Source organism: Chiloscyllium plagiosum, unplaced genomic scaffold (genome assembly GCF_037043375.1).
Source record: "Chiloscyllium plagiosum isolate Xiang-an unplaced genomic scaffold, Cpla_swu_hap1 HiC_scaffold_73, whole genome shotgun sequence".
Taxonomy (NCBI): Eukaryota; Metazoa; Chordata; class Chondrichthyes; order Orectolobiformes; family Hemiscylliidae; genus Chiloscyllium; species Chiloscyllium plagiosum.
Window position 1 is genome coordinate 96939 of NW_028270212.1, and position 19176 is coordinate 116114.

At 43.4% G+C, this 19176-nt stretch overlaps 1 long non-coding RNA gene across 2 annotated transcripts in view; it reads left to right on the forward strand.

The window, feature by feature from the left end:
• The first annotated feature begins 3027 nt into the window (after positions 1 to 3027).
• Positions 3028 to 19176, forward strand: part of LOC148134108 (uncharacterized) — a 28097-nt gene continuing 11948 nt past the window's right edge. Inside the window, exons 1-5 of one of the 2 annotated variants that reach the window (XR_015755913.1) lie at positions 3415 to 3429; positions 3685 to 3791; positions 6502 to 6584; positions 8301 to 8392; positions 9293 to 9379. This is a non-coding gene — a long non-coding RNA (uncharacterized LOC148134108). Of the gene's footprint in view, positions 3047 to 3414; positions 3430 to 3684; positions 3792 to 6501; positions 6585 to 8300; positions 8393 to 9292; positions 9380 to 19176 lie in introns of those variants that run through there. The other variant, XR_015755914.1, reaches the window with a different exon arrangement.

A 19176-nucleotide genomic window follows, 5' to 3' on the forward strand; every position in this document is an offset into this window, starting at 1 on the left:
GAACAGACAAAAAGCTTGTTACCTTATATAGAGCAATGATTCAGTGGGAGTAAAATGCTAACCTTTTCTTGCTTAACAATCACGCTGCCTAAATTTTAAACATGAACACTTCTGAATAGTTCACCACATCCTAATGAAATATTTTGTGCAAAACAAATCACATGATCCATAGTTATTCAGATAATAAAACAAGTTTGTTCATTGAAGAACCCAGAGGAAAAGGTCATGAAACAATGTGAGTTTGATATACCTCAATCATCATTGCAAGTGCATTCTCTGCGTAAATTCTCCTTTTCCTCATCGAAGTATTTAACTTCTTGAATAATTGAGAGAATGAAGTCACAGTTGTACAACACACAATCAGACCCTTCAGTCCAACTTGCCCATGCTGACCAGATATCCAAAATTAATCTAGTCCCATTTGCCAGCATTTGTTCCATATCCATCTTAAACCCTTTCTACTGATTATCAGTTTATTTTACATATCAGACTTGAAATACTGAACTTTTGTTTCTCCCAACATTGGTGAAAGAAATCATAAGTTCATTCATCCAAATTAATTTTGTAATCTTTCACAAAGAAACAAGTGAGAACAACATATAGCTGAGTGCAAAACAAAATACTGCAGCTGCGTGATATCGAGAAAAACTCTAAAGCTGAGGCACTGATATTGCACAGGTTTGTCAGCACGGTTTCAATTATTAACAATAATTTAGTAATGTCGTAGCCTTCACATAGTAAAGATAAATGTGAGATATATGAATTTCATTAATTGATTCCTATTGCACTTTGAGAAGATTTAACCAAGAATAATTTTTGTTGATAAAAGGAGAAAGTGACGACCAAAGAAGCTGGACATCAGAGTCAAAAAGTGTCATGCTGGAAAAGCACAGCAAGTCAGGCAGCATCCGAGAAGCAGGAGAGTTGATGTTTCGGGCATAAGCCCTTCATCAGGAATCACAGGCTTCAGAAAAATAACTGGCATAACTTATGCCAATCCATATGCAGAAGGGTCAGAGCATGTTACTATCAGATTAGAGACTAGTTTCAGATTTGGTACCATTCATGCAACATTTCAGTATGATATTTACATATGTACCTAAAAGAGAAGTTGTCTAAAATTACAAGCTCTAGAATGATTATACGATTAAACCTGGAAATAAAGCTGGTGAACAAGAATGGCAAAGTGAAGTCCCATCAGTATCGCCTTGGGCAGTGTCAAGTAAGAATTTGACAACAGAGTTATCACTTTGGTGTAACCTGCAGTCTGGCCAAATTGCAGCAAAAATCTGTTCAATTTTATCTGCAAACTATAGAATGCAAAATCCTCCTTGCATAATAATGAGGCAGCATTTTGGGATGTCATTTTTAAAATATATTATTTTCAAAGTTACTCACAATTAACAGTGATCACTTGGTGCTGTCTGCATAACACAGTACGAAAAGGAATTAACAAAAAAAACATTATAACCCAAATTCAGAGTCACTAATTCATTGATATTGCATGGGTCCAGCATTTATAAGTAATCAATTTTTAAAAATAAATACGGATACATTTACTAACTATATTGGAGTACAGTCAAGTTTCTTACTGAACAGTGACAGGATTGGACAGAGTCCGCATGGATTTAAGAGAGGGGAATGATACTTAGCAAATCTACTGAAAGAATCTACAGAGTCGAGTCTTAAAGAAAAAATTGCAGGACATTTGGAAAAGCTTATCATTAAACATGGTAGACTGGGTTTTGTGAAAGAGAAACTATATTTGACAAATTTACGACAGTTCATTGAGGAGATAACAAGCAGGGCTGACAAAGGGCAATCCAATGATGTTCCGTATTTGGATTTTAAAAATGTAAATGATAAGGTGCTACATAAAAGTTAATTGCTCAATTTAGGAGCTCATGGTATCGGGGTAATGTATTAGCATGGACTGAGGATTGGTTAACCACACTGGCTGTTGCTGAGTCCTCACTTGGAGTACTGTATACAATGTTAGCTCCCATATTTAATAAAGGATAAAGTAACATCGGAGACCATTCAAAAAAGATTCACTTAGCTGCTTTGAGGACAAAAGGGTTGACCTAGCAAGAATAGATGAGCAGGGGTGATCTTATGGAAACAAGATTCTGAGGAGCTTGACAGGGTAGATGTTGACTAGATCTTCGAGCACCAGTGAAGTCTCAAACCAGGGGATATTACTAAGGGAACATACATTTTAGAAAAAGTAAAGAATTTTTTCTCTCAGTGAATGGGTAGAATTTTCTCGCCCAAACAATTGTGAAAGTTAAATGTGGGAGGGGAATGGTTGGGTTACTCTTCGGTGGGTTATTCTGGCTTGTTGGGCTGAAGGGCCTGTTTGTTTCTACACAGTAGGGAATCTATGATTCAATCACAAATTATTTTAAAAGAGGGCAGATAGATTTTTGAAACATTGAGCAGTTGAGGGCTATGCGGATCAAGCACAAAAGAGGTGTTGAGGTCTGGGTTGGCCCAGCCATGATCTGATAGAATGGGGGAACAAGCTGGAGGGGATGAATGTCCTACTCCTGCTCCGATTCCTTGAGGCTCTGTTTCATGTTTTTTTTTGTTTCCAAAGAAGAGCGTGATACAATGTGCTAAAGATCTCAGATGTGAAAAAGTGGTGTTTATGTACTGATTCAGATGGCATTGATTCATCAATCACAGCTATACAGTCATGAGTAGGAAGGCAATTCCCTCCATGAATAAAGGAAATCTCCTGCAGAGCTCACACAAAGGGAATCCTTCCCCTCAGTAAACTCTCCCATCACATGACCCAACATATCAGCTAAAGCAGGACACATTGCGCATACTCGAGTCAACGAGGCGAAACCCGGGTGATTGATGTCAGCACCGGACCAATGAAAGGTCGGTGGGCGGAGCTGGAGGACCGAGCGGGATGTTAGTCCTCCAACCAATCAACGTGAATGAAGGGCGGAGCTAAACTAAACCATGTGATCACCCTCGCGCGCGGCGCAGAGTCGCTGTAATGAATGCTCGGGAAGTTGTGGAGAGAAAGGATCCGGTAAGGAAAGAAATAAACAGGGAAACGGGAGAAAAACTGTGTTGATATGAGCGGAGAGGTTTTACAAACAAATTGTGCGCATCGGAAAATACAAATTTGAACGTCCCAGTCCCGTGTTTGCAGTAAATGGGGAATTGCCTCAGCGCGGCTGCAGGCCTGAGTGAGCGCCGCCATCTTTATTCGGGATAACGATTCACTGGACACGTGCGGAGCCGCCATCTTTGTAGGGGGCAAGGTGCAGCCTGGCGCATGTGCAGCCTTTCTCTGGTATAGAGTCTTTGTGATCTCAGCAGCCCATACTGCTCTGATTCTCCTCTGGGCTCCCTCATCACCACTTTGTCAATATCTAGCTTCCTCAGTCTCGAACCATGGGTGTATTTTTGGTCTGTTTACTACTGTATTATTACTTTTATAGACCTTTGCAAATGAGTTTTTCACTGTGGCCCAGCCCCTGACCATGTGCTGCTCTAATATCAGATTACTTTTTTCTTGAATATTTTTGACAGTCAAGAATTCTTTTCTCCAATAAGCAAATGTATTTTCCTTCCATTTCTGATTATCAAATTCTGCACCATTTTCATTCCCTGTAAATCCATTTTGCACTCCATGAAACATCAACTGTGTTTCTCCTTCCACAGATACCAGTGATTAATGCCAAAACCCTGTTGCCTGGGGAAAGGGTGATGTTTGACTTTCTTGTACAGCTGCAGTTTGTGTGGTGAAGGTGCTCCCACAAGGTGGTTGTGTAAGAGACATTACAGAGTATTCATTACAGCAACAGTGATGATTTGAAAATAATGTCAAAACAACAACAGTTTGTATTTTTATTATCATGCTTATAATTTCACAAAAATACTATTGAGAACTTTAGACATAAGGCCAGAGATGGAGATATTAGGTCAGGTGACTAAAAGCAGGTTTTGAGGGATGTCTTAAAGGTGGAAAGCAGACCTGTGAGATTTTGGCTGCGAATTTCAGACCATGCTGCTTCAGCAACTGTAGAAACAGCCACACAGATGAAGTAATGAATTAACAAATGGTTGGGAGTCTCAAAGAAAATGGGTTGTCGAGGTCTCAAAGGGTGTGTGGTGCAGGAGGCTAGGGATTATCACAGCCAGGAATTAAATCAAGTGTGAGAAATTTAAATTGAGGGATATTGGCCACATGCTGGCAGGTGAGACTAGATTGGGTTGGGATATCTGGTTGGCATGGACGGGTTGGACCGAAGGGTCTGTTTCCATGCTGTACATCTCTATGACTCTATGTTGTTGCTTATGAATAGGAGACTTTTGATGAATCAACAAGCAGATATTTAGATGTTCTTGAGATTAAAGGGAGGTTGAATGTGGGAAGCTGGCCAGGGAGTGAGTTTGGATAATGAAGTCTAGAGATAACACAATGTGGATGAAAGTATATGAGCTGAGACAAGGGTGAAATCAGCTAGAAATAGTGATCTTGGAGTGGGACTGAGCTATCACCCTCACCTCACCTCTGGGATTCAGCTGGTTGTCAGGTTGTGAATCAGGCGGTGACACAATCGGGAGCTGAGTGGCCCTGGTGGAGCCTAAAGTGAGTGTCGCTCAGCTGGCTGTTGTTGAGCAGCTGCTGCTTGGTAGCCCTGTTGATGACTACTTCCATCACTTTACTGCTGATCGAGTGTGGACTGATAGATGGAAATTGCCTGGGTTGGATTGCCCTGTGTTTTTGTGTTGAACATCCCTGGGCAATGTTTCGCATTTTTGGTAGATGCCAGTGCTGGAGCGGTACGTGGCTCGGTTGGTGGCAAGTTCTGGAGCACAAGCCATCAGTATTATTGCCAGAATATTGGCAGGGCCTGTAACCTTTGCACGACTTAACCATTTCTTGATGTTATTCAAACTGAATCGAACTGGCTTAAAACTCACATCTGTGATGTTGGAAACCACTGGAGAAGGCTGAGATGGATCATCCCACTTTGCACTTCTGGATGCAGATTGCTGCAAATGCTGTCATCTTATCTGGTGAATGGATGTGTGAGGCCCCTCCATCAGTAAAGGTGGGGATATCTGTGATGCTTCCATCAGTGAGTTGTTTAATTGTCCATCACCGTTCACAACTGGATGTGGCAGAACTGCAGAGCTCCGATCTGTTCCATTGGATGTTGGATCACTTAGCTCTGTTGCTTGCTGCTGATGCTGTTTGATATGCAGGTAATTCTGTTTGATAGCTTCACCAGATTAGCACTTCATTTTTCGGTCTGCCTGGTGCTGCTCATGGCATGCCCTCCTTTACTGTCCATTGTGATGGGTGAGTGCGGGATTTACAACCCCATGAGATTACAGATTGTGCTGGAGTACAGTTCTGCTGCTGTTGATGTCCCACAGTACCTCATAGATACCCTGTTTGAGATCCTACATCTCTTTGAAGTCTGTCTCATTTAGAACGGTGATGGTGCCACTCAACACAGTGGAGGTTTTCTCAACTTTAAGGCAAGGCATTGTCTCCAAAAGGAACATGTGATGGTCGTTCTTACCGATACTGTCATGGCCAGACGTATCTGCAGCTGGTCAATTCATAACAATGAGATCAAGTATGTTTTTTTCCCTCTTGTTGGTTCCCTCACCACCTGCTGCAGACTCAGTTGAGCAGCTATGTCCTTTAGGACCTGGCCAGCTCAGTCAGTAATTCTGTTGCAGAGCTAGTCTCGATTGTGGACATTGAAATCCTGTACCCAGAGTACGTTTGACACCATTTTATTGCCTCAGTGCTTCCTCCAAATGTTGTTCAACACGAAGGAGAACTGATTCATCAGCCAAGGGAGGACAGTACGTGGTAATCAGCAGGAGCCATGAGACTCCCAGGGCGAATCCTCCCTGTCTGTACACCACTGTGCCACCACCTCTGTCTGGTCTGTCCTGCCGGTGGGACAGGACATATCCAGAGATTTTAGGAGAAATTGAAGACTGCAAATGCGGAGGTCAGAGTCAAGAGTCTGGTGCTGGAAAAGCGCAGCAGGTCAGGCTGATGAAGGGCTGAGGCTCAAAACGTCGATTCTCCTGCTCCTCTGATGCTGCCTGACCTGTTGTGCTTTTTCAGCACCACACTCTTGATATCTAGGATGGTGATGGTGGTGTCTGGTCATTGTCTGTAAGGGATGATTCCGTGAATATGACTATGTCAGGCTGCTTCTTGACTAGTCTGAGGTACAGCTCTCCACGTTTTGGCACCAAAAACTAGATGTTAGTGAGGAGGACGTTGCAGCATTGAGAGGGCTGATTCTGTGATTGCAATTTCTGGTGCCTTGTTAGATGCCACATGGTCCATTCAGTTTCATTCCTGTGTTGAGACTTGGCAGTGATTAGTACAATGAATAGCTGGATGGGCTGCTGTCAGGTTGGCAGGATTTTTTTCACCATTGACAATGATTCCATGGAGATCAGGAGATTCCTAATTCCAGTTATTTCTCGTGAATTCAGATTCTACCATCTGCCAAGACGGGATTCGAACCAGGACTTCAGTCGTTTGTTTTAATATTCTGGATAAAAGCTAAATACATCAGGTTTGTTCACTCATTTTAAATATCACTAACCCTGGATTTGTTTCTTGTAAAACACTGTCCATCATCCTGTCTCCTCCATCCTCCCCTCCAACAACGAGTGAGGGGCACATGGAGTTTCTCTGTCACTAAGACTGAGATAATCCGATCTGCTGCTTCCCTCCCTCCCACTAGCCCACTGAGCCAAACTGCCTCACGTGGTGTTCCTGGTTTTTGTCCTAAACCTACATCTTTCTCCAGTCTCTTGTTAAGCCTTATCAGAGCTCATCTTAACAATTTACCCAACGCTCTCTAAATCACAGACTTTCCAACACTCTGTCTCCTCCTCCTCCTCACCGATTCACAGATCTTGTTCTGTCGGTCTGTCTTTTCTGGTTATGCCCTTCTCTCCCCTTCTTTGAAAAACCTCCTTTTGACCTCACGGTTTTTGGAAAATCCTGCTCCATTTCCACTCTCTCTTTCCTTTCTGAATTCCTTGCATTTGGTGTCCCTCCAGTATCTATCCTTGCTCTCTCCTCTATCTCACCTACATACTGCCAGGAGTTGACATTGTGAAAAAGCACCATGTTAGGTTTCACATGTACACTGACACTGCCCAGCTCTCCCTCCCCATCATCCCTCTCCATTACTCCACTGTTACTCAGTTACCAAACTGCTTATCACATTCCCACTACTCGATTAGCTGCAGTTTCCTCCAGTGAAACATTGTCACGGTTAAACCCATTGCCTTCAGTTGTTATTCCAAATTCCTTTCTCTTACTGCTGAGCCTCTCCCTCTCCCTGGTAACTGTCTGAGGCAGAAATATGTTCTTCACAATATTGCTGTTATATTTGACCCCAAGGTGACCTTCTGATCAGACATCTGCACAATCCCAAACACCAGGGAATTCCAATCTCTTAAACATTGTTTGTCTCCACCTCACCCCAGCTCCATTGCGACTGAAACCCCTTACCCGCCTCTGTGTCGCCTTAAACTTGACGAATCTGAAGCAGAACCCTTGATTCCGCGACTGACCCAGAATCTGTTTCCAGACTCCCTTTTCAGTATTAACACTCGGAAACATCCACTCAGTATTTATCCTGTCAAACCCCTTAAGAATCCCATCTGTCTCAATGAGATCACCTCTCTTTCTCCAAAATCCAGTGAGTAGAGTCCCAACCTGTTCAGCCTTTATTTAAAAGATAATCCATCCAAACCAGGGATCATCCCAGTGAATCTTCCCTGCTGAAAAATGTGTTGCTGGAAAAGCACAGCAGGTCAGGCAGCATCCAAGGAGCAGGAGAATCAATGTTTCGGGCATAAGCCCTTCTTCAGCTTATGCCCAAAACGTTGATTCTCCTTCTGCTTGGATGCTGCCTGACCTGCTGCGCTTTTCCTGCAACACATTTTTCAGCTCTGATCTCCAGCATCTGCAGTCCGGACTTTCTACTCGTGAATCTTTCCTGAAATGCCTCCAATAAAGTGACACATTTCCGTATCTAAAGGGACCAAAACTGCTCACTTTACTCCAGATATGGTGGTCTCACCACCACTTCCTCATGTTACTCTCAGGTATATACTCCCATCTCTCATACTGAAAACCCTCTAAACAAAACATTCCATTCCCCTTCTTGATGACCTGTTGTAACTATGTACAGTAATCCTGCGCCAGGAGGAGGGGATGGTGTGGGTTTCTAACTTGAACTGAGAGTGACAGATTTTATAAACTTGTATTACAGGATATTACAGGTGGACATTCAGATGGTAATCTCAGTAAATGTTCTGCCAAACTCTGAATTACTCAGTACATCAGGACCTGGATATTCGCATTGTGAGTATTGCATTCCAGATCAATCCCTTTTGCTGCTTAAAAATTCTCCTTTGAATCATCACATTCTCTCAAAAGGTCTCCCCAAACCATCATGTGTTATGTAATCTTTTTATAATGATGTAATGAGTGTAAGGTTTATTATTCGAATGTGTAATTTTTGTATAAGAATGTCTCAGAGAGGGAGAGAATATTCTTCAAGGGGAGAGTAACCATTTTGAGGGGAGGCTGTTGTTTATTGGTATCAATGACATAGGAATAGAAGAGTTCACATTGTTGGATCATTCGAATCTCTTGTGGGGTAGAATTGACCTCCATCAGAAGGATGGATTGTACCTGCACTGAAAGGGAAGAGTTGCTAGTGCTATTCAGGAGGCATTAAACCAGTGAAGGAATGGAGGTAAACTCAAAAGAGTGAGGAAAGAGCCAAGTCTGAGGCTGGTATAGTTCAGGCGTCAAACAGTCAAGGCAGGCAAGGGCAAGGCACAGAATGAGGTAGGACTGAGCAGTTACACTGCATTTATTTCAATGCAGGAGGCCCGATAGGTCAGGCAGAGGAGTTCAGGGTATGGTTTTGAAAATGGCACTGGGATATTACAGCAATTACAGAGGTATGACTTAAGCTACTGGTCCTAACAATTCCTAATGTTCCAAGGTATAGATGCTATAGCAAGGATAGAAAGGGGGCAACAGAGCAGGGGGGTGAGGTGGTTTTGATGAGGGATAACATTATGGCTGGGCTTCAGGAGGATATTCCTGGAAGTACATCCAGGCAAGTTGTACAGGTGGAACTGAGAAATAAATAGTCAGCCGGGAATTGAGAAGCAAATTACCAACAGATCACTTATCTGTAAGAATAGTATGATTGTATACAAGACTTGACCTTTTTTAATTCATTCACAGGATGAGGGTGTCACTGGCTGGGCCTCAAGGGCAGTTAAGATTCAACCACGTTGCTGTGGGTCTGGAGTCACATGCAGGCCAGACCAGGTAAGGATGGCAGATTCCTTCCATGAAGGATATTAGTGAATCTCATGGTTTTTTTTTTGCAACAATCAACAATGGATTCATGGTCTTTAATAGATTCTTACTTCCAAATTTTTATTGAATTCACATTCCACTGTCTGCTGTGACGGGATCCAAATTCTAGGCCCCAGAACGTTATCTGGGTGTCTGGATTATCCATCTAGCGATAGTATCACTAGACCATTGGGCAGGGTGAGTGACTGAGGTATCAGTGGGGCAGCACATCAGCACCAAATATCCCATGGTCTCTGTGGAAGGGCTGGGGAGGGAAATATATCCCTGGTGGTGGGGTCTGACTGTAGGTAGCGGAAATTGCAGAGGTTAATACGCTGTATCTGGAGATTCGTGGGGTGGCAGGTGAGGACCGGTGGATTATATTCTTATTGTGGTTGGAGGGGTGAGGGGAAGGTGGAGGTACAGGAAGTGGAGGATATGCATTAGAGGGCATTGTTGATCACGTGGGAGGGAAATGCAGTCCTTGAAATAGGAATCCTTTCTGGGATGTCCTGGAGTAGAATTGCTTCTCCTGGAAGCAGATATGGCAGAGGCGGAGGAATTGGGAGTACAGGTTCATGTTTTTACAGGAATATACTCAAGGGAAATCAGATGAGCAAAAAGGGAACATGAAATATCTCTAGGAAATGGTTTAAGTAGAATCCAAAGCGATTCTACAAATATATCAAGGATAAAAGAAAAAACAGACAAAGAATACAACTTCTTAAAGATCAAGAAGGCCATCTGTAGAACAACAGGAGGTGGGAGAGATACTATGCTACTCTTTTCTGGAGAGTTTGGAGAACTTGATAGTTAACAACAGTGATAACTTGAAAAGTGTCCATGTTACAGAGGAGGTGGTACTGGATGTCTTAAATGGCATCAAGGTGGATAAATCTCTGGGTCCTGATCAGGCGTATCCCAGAAATTTGTGGAAAGCTAGGAAAGCAGTGCCCCTCCCTGAGGTATTTATATCATCGTTTGTGACAGGTGAGGTGCTGGAAGACAGGTGTTGTTATTTTAAAAAGGTGGTAAGGAAAGGCCAGGGAACAAGAGAACAGGCAGCCTGAAGTCAGTGGTAGGCAAATTGTTGGAAGGGATTCTGAGGGATAGGATTTATATGTATTTGGAAAGACCAGGAAAGATTAAGGATAGTCAACATGACTTTGTGTGAGTAATTCTCTCTTTCTAACTTGATTGAGTTTTTTTGAAGATGTGACAAAGATGATTGATGAAGGCAGACTGTGGACGTTGTCTATATGGGCACTGAACGATGTTCCACAAAGCAGACTGGTTAGCAAGGTTAGATAACATGGAATGTTGGGAGAACGAGCCATTTGGATACAAAACTGGCTTGAAGGTAGGAGGCAGAGGGTGGTGATGGAGGGTTGCTTTGCGGACTGGAGGCGTGTGAGCAGCAGTGTGCTGCAGGAATGGATATTCGGTCCTCAAATAAATGACTTGGATGTAAATATGAGATATAGTCAGTGGGTTTACAGAAGACACCAAAATTGGAGGTGTCGTGGACAGCGAAGAAGGTTAGTTCAGAATACAACAGGATCTTGATCAGATGGGCCATTGGAGCAAAGAATGGCAGACGGTGTTCAATTTCGACAAATGCGAGGTGCTGCATTTTGGAAAGGCAAATCAGGGCAGGATTTATACACTTAATGGTAAAGTCCTTCGGAGTGTTGCTGAGCAAAGAGACCATGGAGTTCAGATTCATTGTTCGTTGCAAGTAGAGTCGCAGATAGTCAGACTAGTGAAGGTGGTGTATGGTATGCTTATATTTATTGGTCGATGCATTGAATACAGAAGCTGGGACATCATATTGTGGCTGGACAGGACATTGATTAAGCCATTTCAGGAATTCTGTTTTAAGTTCAAAATCCCCTGTTCTGGGAAGGATGTTCTGAATCTTGAAAGAGTTCAGACAAGATTGACAAAGACTTTGCCAGGGTTGGAGGATTTGGGCTACAGGGAGAGGCTGGGGATAATTTCCCTGGAGAGTCAAAGATTGAGAGGTGACTTCATGTAGATTTGTAAAATCATGAGGGGTATGGATAAGGTGAACAGCCAGGGTCTTTCCCCCCCAGGTTAGGTGGTTCCAAAACAAGATCACATGGGCTTAAGTCAAGAGAGCAAAGATTTAAAAGGGATCTGAGGAGCAAAGTTTTCAAGCTGTGTGTGGTGTGTGTATTGGATGAGCTGCTAGATGAAGTAGTGGAGGCTGATACAATTACAACATTTGAAAGGCATCTGATTGGGTACATGAATAGGAAGGGTTTCGAGGGATACGGATCAATAGCTGGGAATAGGATTCCATTAGTTTAGGATTCCTAGTTGGCATGGACAAATTGGACCAAAGGTCTATTTCTGTGCTGTACATCTCTGTGACACGAATAAATGAAAATAAGATGTGTTCCTCTTTTGTAGAGAGCTAGCAGAAGCACAGATAATTGTATGTGGAGCTGAGAAGGTTAAGCAGTGAGTTTGACCAGCTGCAAATTTGTGTCTAGGATATTTAATTTGCAGAGAGAAGGGAATTGTGAACAATGTCACAATTTTAGTAACTATTTTCAGGTAATTGGCAAACAATATGTGAACATGTGAACAATATTTTATTCAGTAAAGTCTGAGCATCTGGAACTGTCTGATTGGCAGCTGGACACAGACTCGGCAGTTATTCATAAAAAGATTTGGAATTTTACTTTTTAGGGGAAGATTTGGGGGGGCTATGGGCAAATGGGAAGGGAATTGGGACAGATGTGCAGCATCTCCAGAGGGAGAGAGTACAGTCCCAATGGGCTGAATAGCTCCCAGCCCCTGTGCTCTGTGATACTGCCCCATTCACTATGAATGATGAAGCTCATCCCAGGACAGAGCGAGGGAGGATCCCACCACTCACCTCACAATGGGTCTCGTGTGATTGATGTCAGCGCAGGCCAATGGGGGCAGAGGGCAGTACTAGAGGACCAGGTCGTACCAGTTTGTCTTCCAACCAATCAGAGTGAATGAGGGCATCCTCAAGGCTGGAACTAAAGAAAGGCACTTGTAGCAGAGATCTGAGAAACTGGAGGACATGAGATAGGGAGCGTTCTGTGGCTGGTGAGGAATTATATAAATAAGGAAGAGTTGTGAGGCTGGATGAGGTGACAGTGATCAGGAGAGTTGAGGATGGAGGGATTTAGAGTTAGTGAGGATTAGAGTCATAATGTTATACAGCAAGGAAACAGACCCTGTGGTCCAACCAGTCCATGCCAACCATAATTGCAAACTGAACTAAGTGTACGTGCCTCCGCTTGGTCCACATCCATCCAAATATTTCCTATTTATGTACTTATCTGAATGTATTTTAAATATTGTAATTGTATTCACAGCTACCACTTCCTCTGGAAATTCATTCCACACGTATATATATTTTTTAAAACCCTTATGTCTTTTCTCAAACCTTTCTCATTTCTTCTCAAAATGAATGCACCCGAGTTTTGAATCCCCCTCTCCCCTGGCTATTCACCTTATCTACACTCTTTCTGATTTTATAAACCTCTAATAAGGTCACCCCTCAACCTCATGCACGCCAGTGGAAAAAATTCCCAGCCTATCCAGCCTCTCCTTAGAACACAATCCCTCCATTCATGGCAACATGCAGGTAAATCTCTCCTGAACCTGCTCCAATTTAATAATATCCTTCCTATAACAGCACAACCAGAACTGGACAGAGTATTCCAGAAGAAGCCTCCACAACGTCCTGTACATTCTCAACATAACGTCCCAACTCCTGTACTCAAAGGTCTGAACAATGAAGGTAAGTGTGCTAAGCACCTTCTTAACCACCCTGTCTACATGTGACACAAACTTCCAAGAGTGAAGCCCTCGGTCTCTTCGTTCCCATATCACTACTCAAGGCCCTACTTTTATTGAGTGTAAGTCCTACCCTCGTTTGTTTTGTCAGAATGTAGTATTTTGCATTTATTCCAATCCAAAAGTCCTTCAAGTATAAAGGCAGTAAGAGTATAATTAAGAGGGAAATCAGGAGGCAAAAAGGGGATGTGAGATAGCTTTGGCGAATAGGGTTAAGGATAATCCAAAGGGCTTTTATAAATACATTAAGAACAAAAGGCTAACTAGGAGAAAATAGAGATCAGCAAGGCAGTCTTTGTGTGGGGCTTCAGGCGATGGGCGAGATAGGGAAACAATACTTTGCATCAGTGTTTACTGTGAAGAAGTACATGGGCGATATAGAATGTGGGGAAATAAATGGTGACGTCTTGAAAAATGTCCATATTACAGAGGAGGAGGTGCTGGATGAGTGGCTAAGGAGCTGGTGCAGAGGAAAATGATTCACATTTTTGCATCATTGTGATCTCCTCTGGAGTAGAGTTGACCTGATAAGAAGGATGGATAGTACCTGATTTGGAAGGTGTGTAATATCTGGGCAGGGAGATTTGTTAATGCTACTCAGGAGGCATTAAACCAGTGAGGGAGTGGGTGTGATTGCAAATAGATAGTGAGAAAAGAGGTATGTCTGAGGCTGGTGCAGTTCTGAGGTCAAATAGTCAAGGCAGACAAGGGCAAAGCAGAGAATGAGGTCAGACTGAGCAGTTACACTGCATTTATTTCAATGCAAGAGGCCTGACAGGGAAGGCAGATGGGCTTAGGGTATGGTTTTGAACATGGCACTGGGATATTATGAGTATTACAGAAACGTGGCTCAGGGATGGATAGGACTGGCAGCTTAATGTTTCAGAGTATAGATGCTATAGGAAGAATAGAAATGGGGTCAAGAGAGGGGGGGAGTAGCGTTTTTGATCAGGGATAGCATTATGTTTGTGCTTAGGGAGGATATTCATGGGAGTACGCCCAGTGAAGTTATTTGGGTGGAACTGGGAATTAAGAAAGGCTTGATCACCTTATTGCGGTTGTCTGCGTGGATTGCATCCGGGTTCTCTGGTTTCCTCCCACAGTCCAAAGATGTGCAGGGTAGATTGGATTATCCAGGCTGAATTGCCCGTAGTGTTCAGGGATGTGTAGGTTGGGTGGCCCTGGAAAATGCAACATTACAGGGGGAGGTTAGGAGGCTCTGAGCGTCAGTATCGATGTGATGGACCGAATGGTCTCATTCCACACTGTTGGGATTCTCTGATAATTCTATTAATTTTAAAATAGTTACAGAAAATAATAGACCAGATTGTCCAATTTAGAAACTTAACTTTTCAAAGGTCAATTTTGATGGCACAAGGCAAAAACTTTCATCTGACCCCTCAAACCTGCTCTGCCATTCAATAAGATCAGGGTTGATCTTTTCATGGCCTCAGCTCCACATTCCTGCTCTCTCACCATAACCCTTAATTCCTTTCCTGTTCACAAATCTACCTTTTGCCTTAAAAGCAAATAAAGTTGATAGCTCAACTGCTTCACTCAGCAGGGAATTCCACAGATTCACAACCCTTTAGCTGAAGAAGTTACTCCTGAACTCAGTCCTAAATCTGCTCCACCTTATTTTGACGCTACATTCTCTAGTTTCACCCACCCCTGGTGAAAATAAACTCCCTGCTTCTATCTTACTTACTCCCTTCATAATTTTGTTTTTTTACCCCATCCAATCTCCCATTCTTCTAAATTACAATGAGTTTTCTCAATCTCTCCACATACACCAACCCTCTCAACTCCAGGCCCAAATTAGTGACCCTCCTCTGCACCCCCTCCAGTGCCAGTACATCCTTGCTGAAGTAAGGAGATCAAACCTGTACACACCTGTACCAGGTGTGGCCTGTACAGCTGCAGCATAACCATCCCTCTAGCAAGGAAGCACAATATTCCGTTCACTGCCTTAATTACCTGCTGCACCTGCAAACCAACTTCCTGTGATTCATGCAGAAGGACACCCAGCTCCCTCTGCACAGCAGCATGCTGCAAGTTTTCACCATTTCATCATCCAGTTTGCTGTTAGTCCGACCAAAATGGATGACCTCTCATTTCCCAACATTGTCCTCCATCTGCCAGATCCTTACCCACTCACTCAACCGATCTGTATCCCTGTGCAGACTTACGGTGGCCTCTGCACACATTGCTCTACCTCATCTTTGTATCAAATCTGAACTCTGACACCGTACACTTGGTCCTCAACTCCAAAACATTTGTGTAAATTGTAAACAGTTGTAGTGCCAACACTAATCCAAACACCCGTTTATCCCCATTCTTTACTTTTTGTTGGTTAACCCATCCTGTATCCATGCTAATACATTACCCATAAAGCCGTGCAGCCTTTATCTTATACAGCAGCCTTTCATGTGGCAACTTGTCGATTACTTTCTGGAAATCCAGATACACCACATCCACCGGGTCCCCCTTGTCCAATGCATTTGTGATGTCCTCAAATAGTTCAAGTAAATGCGTTAAACATGAGCTGCCTTTCATGAATCCATGCTGTGTCTGCTCAATGGGGGATAGTTTCTGCCCAGATAACTCACTACTACTTCCTTGAGAGGTTCAAGCATTTTCCCCACTACAGAAGTTAAACTAATGGGTGTTTTTTTTTAAAATAGTGGCATCACATTTGCAGCTTTCCAATCTGTCAGATACGTCCCAGAGTCCAGCAAATATTCGGGAATTATCATAAACACATTTGCTATTTTCCTGGCCATCTCTTTTCGCCCCTGGGATGCATTCCATCACGGCCAGGCACCTCTTTTACCTTTAGGCTGTTCCCATTCCCAGCACTTCCTCTTTACTGAGAATGATTGATTCTCTGTCCACATCTGCCATTGCCTCCGTAGGCCTGTAAAAATGAGACAATGAGAGTACACAGACAGTATGTTCCTGTTAAGGGCAAGGCTGGGAGGCGTAGAGAATGCTGCCTGTCAAGAGAAATTGAGGCTCTGGTCAAGAAAATGAAGGAGGGATATGACAGGTACAGACAGCTGGGTTTGAGTGGATCCCTGGAGGAGTATAGAGACAGTAGGAGAATACTTGAGGGAAACCAGGAGGGCAAAAAGGGGACAAGTGATGGCTTTGGGAAATAGGTTTAAGGAGAATCCAAAGAGATTCTAGAAATACACTCAGGACAAAGAGTGACCAGGCAGAGAATAGGGACCCTCAAAGATCAACAAGACTGACTATGGAACCGCAGGAGGTTGGAAAGATTCTATATGAATATTACACATTGGTTTTTACTGAAAAACGATATGGAAGCTAGAGAATTTGCACAAATAAATAGCGATAACTTGGCAAGTGTCCATGTTACAGAGGAGGATACCCTGAATGTCTTAAAATGGATAAAGGTGGATAAATCCCTGGGACCTGATCAGATGTATCCCAGAAATTTGTGGGAAGCTAGGGAAGTGATTGTTGGGCCCCTCCCTGAGATATTTGTGTCATCAATAACTACAGGTGAGGTGCTGGAAGATGTGTGCCATTATTTGAGAAAGGTGGTAAGGAAAAGCCAGAGAACTATAGACCGGTGAGCCTGAAGTCAGTGGCAGGCAAGTTGTTGGAAGGGATTCTAAGGGACAGGATTTGCATGTAATTGGAAAGGCAAATAATTGGGGAGAATCAGCATGGCTTTGTGCATGGACATCGTTAACATGGACTTCAGGAAGACACAATGTTCCACATAACAACAGACTGGTTAGCAAGTTCAACATCATAGAATACGGGGAGAACTAGCTATTTGGATTAAAAAAATGGCTGAAAGGTCATTCATCACAGAGATATACAGCACAGAAACAGTCCCTTCGGTCCAACCCATCCATGCCAACCAGATATTCCAGCCCAATCTATCCCACCTTCCAGCACCCGGCCCATATCCCTCCAAATCTTTCCTATTCATATACGTATCTAGATGCCTTTTAAATGTTGCAATTGTACTAGCCTCCACCACTTCGTCTGAAAACTCATTCCATACACGTACCACCCTCTGCGTGTAAACGTTGCCCCTCAGATCTCTTTTATATCTTTCCCCTCCCACCCTAAACCTATGCCCTCTAGTTCTGGAAGCCCCCACTCCAGGGAGGAGACTTTGTCTATTTATCTTCTTTATCCTATCCATGCCGCTCATGATTTTATGTACCTCTGTGAGGTCACCCCTCAGCCTCCGACACTCCAGGGAAAACAGCCCCAGCCTATTCAACCTCCCCTTGTCGTGATTTCGACCAGGAGCAGATTTGTCTCCAGGATATTTAGTTGACAGAGAGGGAAAGTAGAAAGTTTGTCACAATTTTTAGTAACTGCATTCATGTAACTGGCAAATAATGCAAGGTAAAAATGAGAAGATTATTTTACTGAGTCAGTTCTGAGCATCTGGAACAGTTTGAACAACAGCTGAATGCAGATTCAACAGTTACTGTCAAAACAAATTTGGAATTCAACTTTTTAAGGAAAGATTTGGAGGGCTATGGACAGATGGGAGGGGAGTTGGGACAGATTTGCAGCATCTGCAGAGGGAGAAAGTACAGCTCAAATGGGCTGAATAGCCCCCAGCCCTTATACTCTGTGATAATGCCCCATTCACTGTGAATGATGAAGCTCATCCCACCGCAGAGCCATCGAGCCATAGAGATGTACTGCACAGAAACAGACCCTTCGGTCAAACCCGTCCATGCTGACCAGATGTCTTAACCTAATCAAGTCCTATTTGCCAGCACTTGGCATATATCCCTCTATACCCTTCCTATTCATATACCCATTCAGATGCGTTTCAGATGGTGTAATTGTACCAGGCTCCACCACTTGTCCTGACCGAAAATTCCATGCATGCAGCATCCTCTGATTGACAGAAGTTGCCCCTTAGGTCCCTTTTAAATATTTTCCCTGTCAACTTAAACCTATGCCCTCTCGTTCTGGACCTGTCTATTTATCCCATTCATGCCCCTCATGGTTTTATAAAACTCAATGAGGTCACCCTTCAGCCTCCAACACTTATGGGAGGATCCCACCAACATGACACAATGGGGCCCAGGTGATTGACAGCAGCTGCAGACCAATAGGAGAGTTGGCGTGATCCTCCAGCCAATATAAGTGAATGAGGGGTGTGGCCAGCAGGCCAACACGTGACCATGAGCTGTGCAGGCGCAGTGTCACTGTGAGGGGGGGGACTCAGTGAGTGTGATGGGAGTGGCATAGACTGGGAGAAAAATGGGGTTTGTGGGTACTGGGGCGGTTTATAAACACATGATGTAGGCTGCTTGACATGAATTACAAGCTCCCGCTAAATAAAAACCAGAAAAAACTGTGGATGATGGAAATGATAAACAACAACCAGAAAGTGCTGGAAAAGCTCAGCAGGTCTGGCAGCATCTGTGAAGACAAATCATAGTTAACATTTCTGATCCTATGAACCTTCCTCAGAACTGATGTGACTGAGCAAAAATGTTGGTTTATATGCAGAAGGTATAGGTTAAAGAGTAAATGATTGGGAATAGAGCCCAAAGAGAGAGAGAGGAGAAATTGGACAAAGGACTGTATATCGATCTGGCTGGGGGAGAGTGAATAGCTGTTTATGGGGACTGTTAGTGGCTAATCACAGTGTGTAATAGCAGGCTATATAATAACAAGGCCTGGTGTGTGGGGTAGGGGGCTAGGATGCTAGGACGTGGGAGAGTTCAGGATCTAAAATTATTGAATTTGATATTGAGGCCAAAGGGCTGAAGGGTCCCCGAGTGGGTGATGAGGTTTTCTTCTTCCAGCTTCGTTAACATGTGGCACTGGAAACACACAGCAGGTCAGGCAGCATCCAAGTAGCTGGAGAATCGACATTTTAGGTATAT